The sequence below is a fragment of the Microtus ochrogaster genome, chromosome 10 (assembly GCF_000317375.1).
Source record: "Microtus ochrogaster isolate Prairie Vole_2 chromosome 10, MicOch1.0, whole genome shotgun sequence".
Classification (NCBI taxonomy): Eukaryota; Metazoa; Chordata; class Mammalia; order Rodentia; family Cricetidae; genus Microtus; species Microtus ochrogaster.
Window position 1 is genome coordinate 9,050,689 of NC_022016.1, and position 8,519 is coordinate 9,059,207.

The following is an 8,519-nucleotide window of genomic DNA, read 5'->3' on the forward strand; positions in this document are numbered from 1 at the left end:
TCAACAACAGTCCTCACTCAACAACAGTCCTCACTCAACAACAGTCCCCATTCAACAACAGTCCTCACTCAACAACAGTCCATCTAACCTGAATACAATGGGGTAAGACTCTGTAAACTAGGACTTGTGGCCAACTGCCATTCACAACTGGTTTACTCATCAAACTTCACAATAGAGTAGTGGCATTTCATTTGTATTTTAATAAATAAAGCTTGCCTGAAGACTAGAGAGTAAAACAGCCACACTGTCAGCCTTACACACACCTTTAATCCCTGGAGCCACACTAGTTGCCATAAAAACTGGGTGGTGCATGCCTTTAATCCCAATGGTGCACACCTTTAATCACAGCCCTAGAGAGGATTATAAAACAGGAGGGGACAGTTCTCGCGCACAATCTTATTCTGAGATTCCTGGAGGCAGGTTCGCCATTTTGGACTGAGGTAGAGGTAACAGCCAGTGGCTGGCTATTTTCATTTTCTGACCTTCAGGTTAAGCCCCAATATCTCTCTTTAAGATTTTATTAATTGTGCTTCACAATAAAGCAGATATCATGCTAGTTTGTTAACATATTCCCCTAGCTGCTTCTGAGATGTAGTTGCTCCGTTGATAACTATAGTACAGAATTATGACCCAAAAAACTAAAATAATTAGTATTTGATCTTCCACAGGAAAAGTTTGCCAATCTCTATGGAAAAGTAACATTTTTAGAGATAATTTGAGCAAATTTCTATTCAGGTAAACTACCTTTGAAGTATAAAAGCCATAACCAGTTTTACATATGAAAAGTAAGAAATATTTTCCACATGAGGAACTTTCAACTATAAGGGTGTGTGTTACACATGAAAAAATATAAATACAGTGTTTGTGTGAATACACGCTAAGAATGGAACCCAGAGCCTTGTGCATGTTGTATTGCTGAGCTACACCTTCTGCCCCGTACGTATTTAACTGTAGTCTTAAGATCATATACAGTATACATGTCTGTATGGGAAGAAAAGAGAACTAAGAAAATCCTGGAAACCATAACTAATGAATGTAGGAACTTGATTATGTACAGAAGCTGGGACTGATGATGATCAGACGGCCGACTATGAACTGCAGAATGGTGGGGCTAACTTCCTAGAAAGCAGTCCTTAGTACCAACAGACCATCAAAAGAAAATCACAAAATTCACACTTCCAATGAATTTGGTCACACAATTCTCTGGTATTCCAGAATTTCCTAATTTAAACCACTAAAAAAATGAATATAAAAAGTATAAACAAAATAAAGCCTTTACCTACTTTTTTTGAATAGCAAGGAGTTGGCATGTTACTTGTTCCTTATGGTGTCTAGTACTTGGTGACAAATCATCAATAGATTATAAAGACCCTATCCACAGATTAGATGGCCACAGGGCCTGCTAGTCACCAGTCCTGACCCATAGGACCCATGTACAAGAGAAGGATTGGAAAGGAAGGGACACAAATGATTCAGTGGAATACTACTTGGGCACTGGAAATACACAACTAGAAAAGTACACTGCTATCACAACACAAAGAAATTTGACAAGATTAACAACCCCAGGCAATAAGCCCAGTGTGGAACTCTGGCAGTTAACACAAAAAGGCAAACACTTCACTGTAGTAGGAGGCTGCTTGTTCGTCCCCAGCTGCCCAGACCACAAAATAATCACTCAGAAACTATATTATTTAAATCACTGCTTGGCCAATCACTTAAGTGTATTGCTAGCTCTTATATCTTTGGTTTACCCATTTCTATTATATTTTACCATGAGGTTCGTGGCCTACCGGCGAGGTTCCAGCTGGCAGCTCCCATCTTTTTTCTCTGGCGGCTCCATGGTGTCTCTTTGACACCACCTATTCTCTCTCTATATATATCTCTTCCAGCCTGGCTATATTCTGTTAAGCCATTGGCTGAAAGCAGCTTCTTTATTCATTAACCAATAAAAGCAACACATACACAGAAGGACTTTCCACACCACTTTCTCTGCTTCTACCTGGGCCATACCTCTGTTCAAATCCGTTTAAAAGCATGAACTATGCCACACACTCAATGTAAGGCCTACAGTCAAACTCCACACCACTGAGGTAAGAAACCTCAGTCCCTGAATTCTGTGTTTTATAAAGGGACTGGTCTGTACTGGTTTGTTATAAACACAACTAGTAAAACAGCTGACATTTACATTCATTTTCTAGTCTATGCTTTTCTAATCTTGTACCCCTCTCAAAATCCATTCCCGGGACTGGGAAAATAGTGCAAATATGAAGACATGAGTTCAAATTCCTAGTATAAAGTCAGCTACAGCGGTGCACAACTGTATTCCCAATCTTAATAGATACCTGGAGCTAACTGCCAGTGGCCTCCAGCAAAACTGAATCAATGAGCTCCAGCTCTGTGGAGAAAGTGGTCAAAAACTAGGGTCTCTGGCCTCCACAGGTACACATGTGCAAGTCATGTGCATATCCACGAATACATTCACATGCGCACAAATATATACACATATAAACCACGGATGCATGTGCATGCACATTTCCGCACTCACAGAAGCACATGCACACCCATTCCTTTAAAAAGGCTGGAGAGATGGCTCCCTGGTGTCTTACACAGGGTTCAACTCCTAGCACTCACAAGCAGGCTCACAACTGTCTTTAACCCCAGTTTCAGGGGATCCAACTACCTCTCTGGCTTTCATAAGCACTGCACACATGATATGTAGGTACACATACATATATATAAAACAAAAAATGTTAAAAAAATAATAATCCTGTGGGAGATATAAAAAAGCAAATGTAAAAAGTTAGGGCTCCGAATGGATAGACAGGCAGGCTGTGCTTTGGGCTAAATTGTATCCTCAGATTCATCTTTTAAGTCCTAAATGCCAGGACCTTAGAATGTAACTTATCTCTGAAGCTAACACCTTCAAAAGAAATAATTAAGGTAAAATGAAGTCATATTTATAGTAGTCTAATCCTTTTTCAAATGACTGATGTCTTTACAAATTAAGATTAGGTCACAGACAGGCAAAGGAAAACAAATCCAAAAGACTCCCTAGAACACAACCACACAGAAACCTTCTAGACTGAAGAACTATCAGAACATAACAACTCCTGTTGTTTAAGCCACCCACAGTGTGATGCTGTTAGGGAAGCTGTAGAGAGGGAGGCCATGTGCCAGTCATACAATTCACAAACATCCTTAGCTGTGACTTAGACATATCAAGTCCTGCAACAGAAAAGAGGGATTGTGATAGTGATGATTATGCTTTAAATAATGCAGTGATAAAATTGAAAAGCTGTAACAATGTTTATAAGAAAAACTGAAGGGATACAGTTTTGCAATTAGAAAAGGAATGAAGGATTCAAGTCATGTCAACTTTGAGAAAAATCAACAGGAGAGCCTAGCCAAGACAAGTTTAATGCCTCAAATGAAGCTAACCAAAATGCAAGTGAATAATCAAAAAAAAAAAAAAAACAAAAAAAACAAAAAAACAACAAAAAAAAAACAACATTGTTAGCAAGGAAGAGGAATGGAGACAACTTAGGATCATTCTCTGAGATTACAAACAGATACAAGTATTTTCAATTTTTCTGTGTAACAGTCCTGACTGTCCTAGGACTGACTCCCTTTGTAGACCAGGCTGCCCTTAAACTCATAGGGATCCACCTGCCTCTGCCTCTCAAGTGCTGGAATTTAAAAGGCTGTGCCACCACCACCTGACCATGTATTTTCCTTTAATGTTTAAGCTAACAAAAGAATCCTTGATGATTCACAAACAACAACAACAAAAATTTACTGGCATCAAATAAAAAGGCATTTGCAGTGGTTTTAGTGAAGTTCTGGTTCTCTATAAGTTTCTTCTTGCCGGGCGATAGTGGCGCACGCCTTTAATCCCAGCACTCGGGAGGCAGAGGCAGGTGGATCTCTGTGAGTTCGAGGCCAGCCTGGTCTACAAGAGCTAGTTCCAGGACAGGAACCAAAAGCTATGGAGAAACCCTGTCTCGAAAATATAAATAAATAAATAAATAAATAAATAAATAAAGTTTCTTCTTGTCCCTCGTTTGCCTACCAACAGCTGCACCGCTGCACCGTGAACTGCTTTTCATCCTGGATGTAGAGTCACAAAAGCCACAGAGTTCCAGAGGAGAGTAAAGAAGAGAGGAAAGTTGGTCTCTAACTTGCAGTTCTGGGGTAAAATTCAAGCAGATCAGAAGGGGGAAACAACTAGATTATAAATACAGCAGTTTATGTTAAAAATTTTGATACGTTTTTAAGCTGGGTGTGATGGTGCATTACTCTAACTCCAGCATTTGGAAGGCAGAGGCAGGCGGTTCTCTGAGTTCAAGGTCAATCTGATCTACAAGGCAAGTTCTAGGACAGCTAGTGCTACACAGTGAAACCCTGTCTCAAAAAGCAAAAAAGAAGAGGAGGAGAAAGAGGAGAATGAGGAGGAAGAAGTTTCTCAAATACTTTTAGGATGTTTAAAGTTCAATTTCACAAGAAGATGCATAATTGTGTTGAAATACATGTTACTTCTTTCTGAAAGACCCCAGCTTAGCTGCTGTAACGCCATTTTGCAAGGCTTTAAAACAAACAAGTAAAGTTCAGGGTAAGATCAGTACTCCTAGGCTGCCAAACAGGATATCTGCAGTCAGATACCTGGCCTAGGAGGGGAACGAAGAGTTCTGGGGAAGACCGCATAAGCCCTAGATAGAGCTTAGTCAGCTGTTATCAGACGTTTGTGTCCCCAGCCAAGAGCCAGGGGGTTTGTCCTCAAGTGAACCCCTCGCTGCATTTGAAAGGACCAATGGGATCCCTGTAACCATGCAGCTGCTTCTGTACGCCTGCTTCTGCCTCCCGTTTCCATATAAAAGACCTCCTGCCTAGCCTGAGGGCTCACAAGTCTTCCAAAGAGACTCTGCCGCCCTCAGGTACCTGTGTACTCTGAATAAAGAAACCTCTTGCCATTTGCAGCCAGTGGTCTCGACTGTTCCTTGGGTCAACGGGTCTCCTCCTGAGGGAAGGTATACACTTCCCTCTACAGTTCCCTCAGCAGCTCTACACTTGCCTTCACTCTCTTCACGGTCTGCAAGTGTGATAAGTCACTAAGGTTCCCACCATCACCAGTATGAAATACTGAAAGATCTCCCCAACTGCTTCAAGTATAAAACAAATGAACAATGCTGGGGAACTTGCCCTTCTCCAGATAAGCCTATTAAAATGCTGTTGGCGCTGGATACAAAATAAAATCCCCAAATTTGCATCTTCAGTACTTTTGCTATCTTGACCTTTATTTGAATTTGAAACTAAGCTTTACAAACAACAGAATTCACAGTCACTAGCCAACCACGGTCCTCATTATGGAATCTAGGCAGTACATTTGTTTCCTGGGAAACTGACCAGAGCAGAGTGCAATTTCAGACTAGCAAAAAGAATTCTCCAATCATAGTGGTAAACAAAGTCCATACATAAATCAGCTGATCAGAAGCAAACTCAAGAAGTGTCAGAGAAGAGCTAAGCTCCGTGGAAACTTTCCTAAAGAGAAAAGAAAAAGGAAAAGAAAGAAACCTGTGGGGTGTCTTTGGGTAACTATGTAGATCTCTCAAGTAAATATTATGAGCAGGTTTCTTTATAAACACAACTGTCACAAAATAAACTGTTCAAAATAAATGGCTTCTCTCCAATCTTCAGCTTGTCTATTTCTGACAGTATTTAAGAGGAAGAGCTTCTTCAGAGCCAGCCTCATACATCTGGTACCAGGATATTAATCCAAGAATGAATTTCTCCTTTTGGCAAGCAGCATGGGCTTGCGCTCTGGTGATTTCTGTCACACCTCTCCTTCAGGCTTGCTTCCCTACCAGGCCACAAAGAACTACAGGGGGGTAAGTGGAGGTCCACATCGCAGGAACAAAAGATTTGTAAAGAGCAAATCTGTTACTTCCCAGTTTTCTATTTTATTATGATAGTATTGAGCATGGGGGAAGTACTGGAAAAGCCTGTAGACTTTAAAGTCTCCCAGATTTAACTGAGGACAGTTTAGTGTTGCTTAGGAAAACAAAATACAGCTAAATATCAGCTTCATTTTAAAGGTTAATTCATACAAATTCAAATTGTCTGTAAGGAGCATTTATCTGTTGTAAGTTCTTAAAAAAAAAAAAGAAGCATCAGGACAAAAATGAATTTATTGGCTCTCTTAAACAGCAATTGACCTAAAGGAAAAGAAGATAAAAATATAGAAGCCCCTCTGGAATGCTCCTGACTACACCATTATTAGTTATACAGAAAGAAAATTACTAACATCTACACACCAATCAAAAGCAAAAGAAAAAGCAAGGCGTTATCTCAGAGCCAGCGCTGATAGAGACACTAGAGGTGCTGACCCAAGAAAACCCAGCAGGCACAACTATTGCTTTGCCAAAGCACTACCAACACAGAAACACTGTTGCTGTTTCCCATTTACAGAGAGATGCTCTGTTAAGTCTTATCACCACCACTGACAATCCAACAAACACACACACAAGCAAATCAGTGTGTTAGCTGTCTTTTTTAGCATTTCAACCAATGACAAAGAGCTGCAACTCTGATGGTGTTCTAGAACTCCCTGTTGGAGATAACACCAGTCCTAATTACAGACTCCTTAAAGGAAAGAGGAGAGGTTTCGGTCAGAGTGGACTAGAAGCAACACACTAAGTTCTGTGCCTTTGTGTAGGTTAAATTTATTTACCTGATCTAGACAGAAAATAACAGCAGGACATAATAAAACCTGAACAACTCTGGTAGATAAAGCTGCTTCTAGACATTGTGTGTACAAATGTATAAAAATTCAGTATGCAACATCATCAATCTAATGTAACTGGGTCAAGAATCTAGGGTAAATTTTTCTCCCACAAAAATCACTATTTTAAGCATATTAAACTCTTTCTATGATAAAAAAGTACTTGAATAAAAGTGCATTGAATTGTATTTTTTCTTGAATTTTTAACAACTTAATGGAAATTTAAGTAGTTTCTCCACCATGATATTTTCTTCAAATGTAGTATTTTTTTAAGGAGGCTCCCACTTTCTCCAAATGGCTCTACCTAGCATTGTTTAGTACTCCTCAAAACTATTAAAAACAAAACAAACTCAAAAAACAAAAATACCTCTTAGGTAACAGACTTATGTGTCAATACAACATAGTAGATAATAAATAATTTTCTAAAAGTGAGAAATAAATTAACATAAGGACATAACCCCATATCTACATAGAAAACAGTCTGTGAAACAAATTTTATGAATGTTTACCAAACTACATTTATTATTTGACTATGAAGACACAGCAACTCTTCACGAAGTTAGCAAGCTAGTCAAACAAGAAAAATTAGAACTACGACTTTACACCTTTCAAAACATTATATCCAGCATATCCAACAACCTAATCCTGGGTTTGTATGTATGGAATACATGAACGCATCATGTAGAATGTAAAGTGGGAAAATCACTTCTGACATCACGTTCTCATCAGCTGTGAAAAGTCTCCAATCTTAAAACGGAAAACAAAGGTTTTAGCCTGTGTGGAAAGAATTATCACTGTGTTTTATTCTCCAATGCAAGTCCTACTGTAAAAGTCACTACCTGACACTCCAGTAAACTATGTAATGGGTAGACTATTCATTCTATCGGTGCTAATCCTAACGAATATGAGAAAAAACAAACTTTACTCCAAAACTTCAAAATGAAAATAAATACAAGTGTAAAAAAATCAGTCATGTTCAATTTCCTCAATTTAAATCACTACCTGTCCTTTACATACTAAAATTAATGATAGCTATAAGAAAACCACATTTTTTTTTGTTTGTTTTGATCTGGTCAACTCAACCTCCTCTCCCCAGGACGAGCTTTCTTGATCTATTTGATAACAAACACACAACACTGTGCGCAGCCTCAGATTGGGGGGAACCTTTGGGAGAAAGCCCTCCTCCGTTAGAAACAATAAATAAGGGAGCGAAGGGCCACTCGTTCCTTCATACACCCCACAAGCACCTCACGGTGCCTCCCGACAAACAAGCTAGCCGGGCAGAGCCCCGAAGCGCCTCAGACTCAGCAACTAGCAGGGCAAACCATCCCTCCTCCTTCCCGCCCTCCCGCGCGGCTGGAGGACACTGGTGCGGGGACCGTCCCCTCTGAGACGCTGCGGGCCGCGAACCGGCGCGCGCCCGGTTCTGCGCCTGCAAACTCCTCCGCCCCTAGCGCCCTCCCACCTCGCTGGCCCCAGCAGACAAAAGAAGGGCTCTGCGGGTCACGGCGCGGCCGCACACACACAAAGAGGCCCCGCGCACGCTTGCTCCCCAGCCCCGCGCGGGCTCTCACCCACCGGCAGGTGTCTGTGCGTCTGTCCATAGGAACGCGGGCGTTGGGGCCTGCGGGAGCCGGGCGGCCCGGGCGGGACGGAGCGGGACGGCGGAGCGGAGGACGACGACACCACGACCGGAGGCCCGGGTGCCGGAGCCGGTGCGGCGGGAAGGGCACCCCGTGGGCTG

At 41.2% G+C, this 8,519-nt stretch overlaps 1 protein-coding gene across 4 annotated transcripts in view; it reads right to left on the bottom strand.

Annotated features, from left to right (window-relative positions):
- Kiaa1958 (KIAA1958 ortholog) overlaps positions 1 to 8,513 on the bottom strand; it is a 187,211-nt gene extending 178,698 nt beyond the window's left edge. For all 4 annotated transcript variants that reach the window (XM_013348225.2, XM_013348226.2, XM_026782173.1 and 1 more), the window contains exon 1: positions 8,354 to 8,513. The gene's annotated coding sequence lies outside the window, so the exon portion shown is untranslated. The remainder of the gene's footprint in view (positions 1 to 8,353) is intronic.
- Between the last annotated feature and the right edge of the window lie 6 nt (positions 8,514 to 8,519).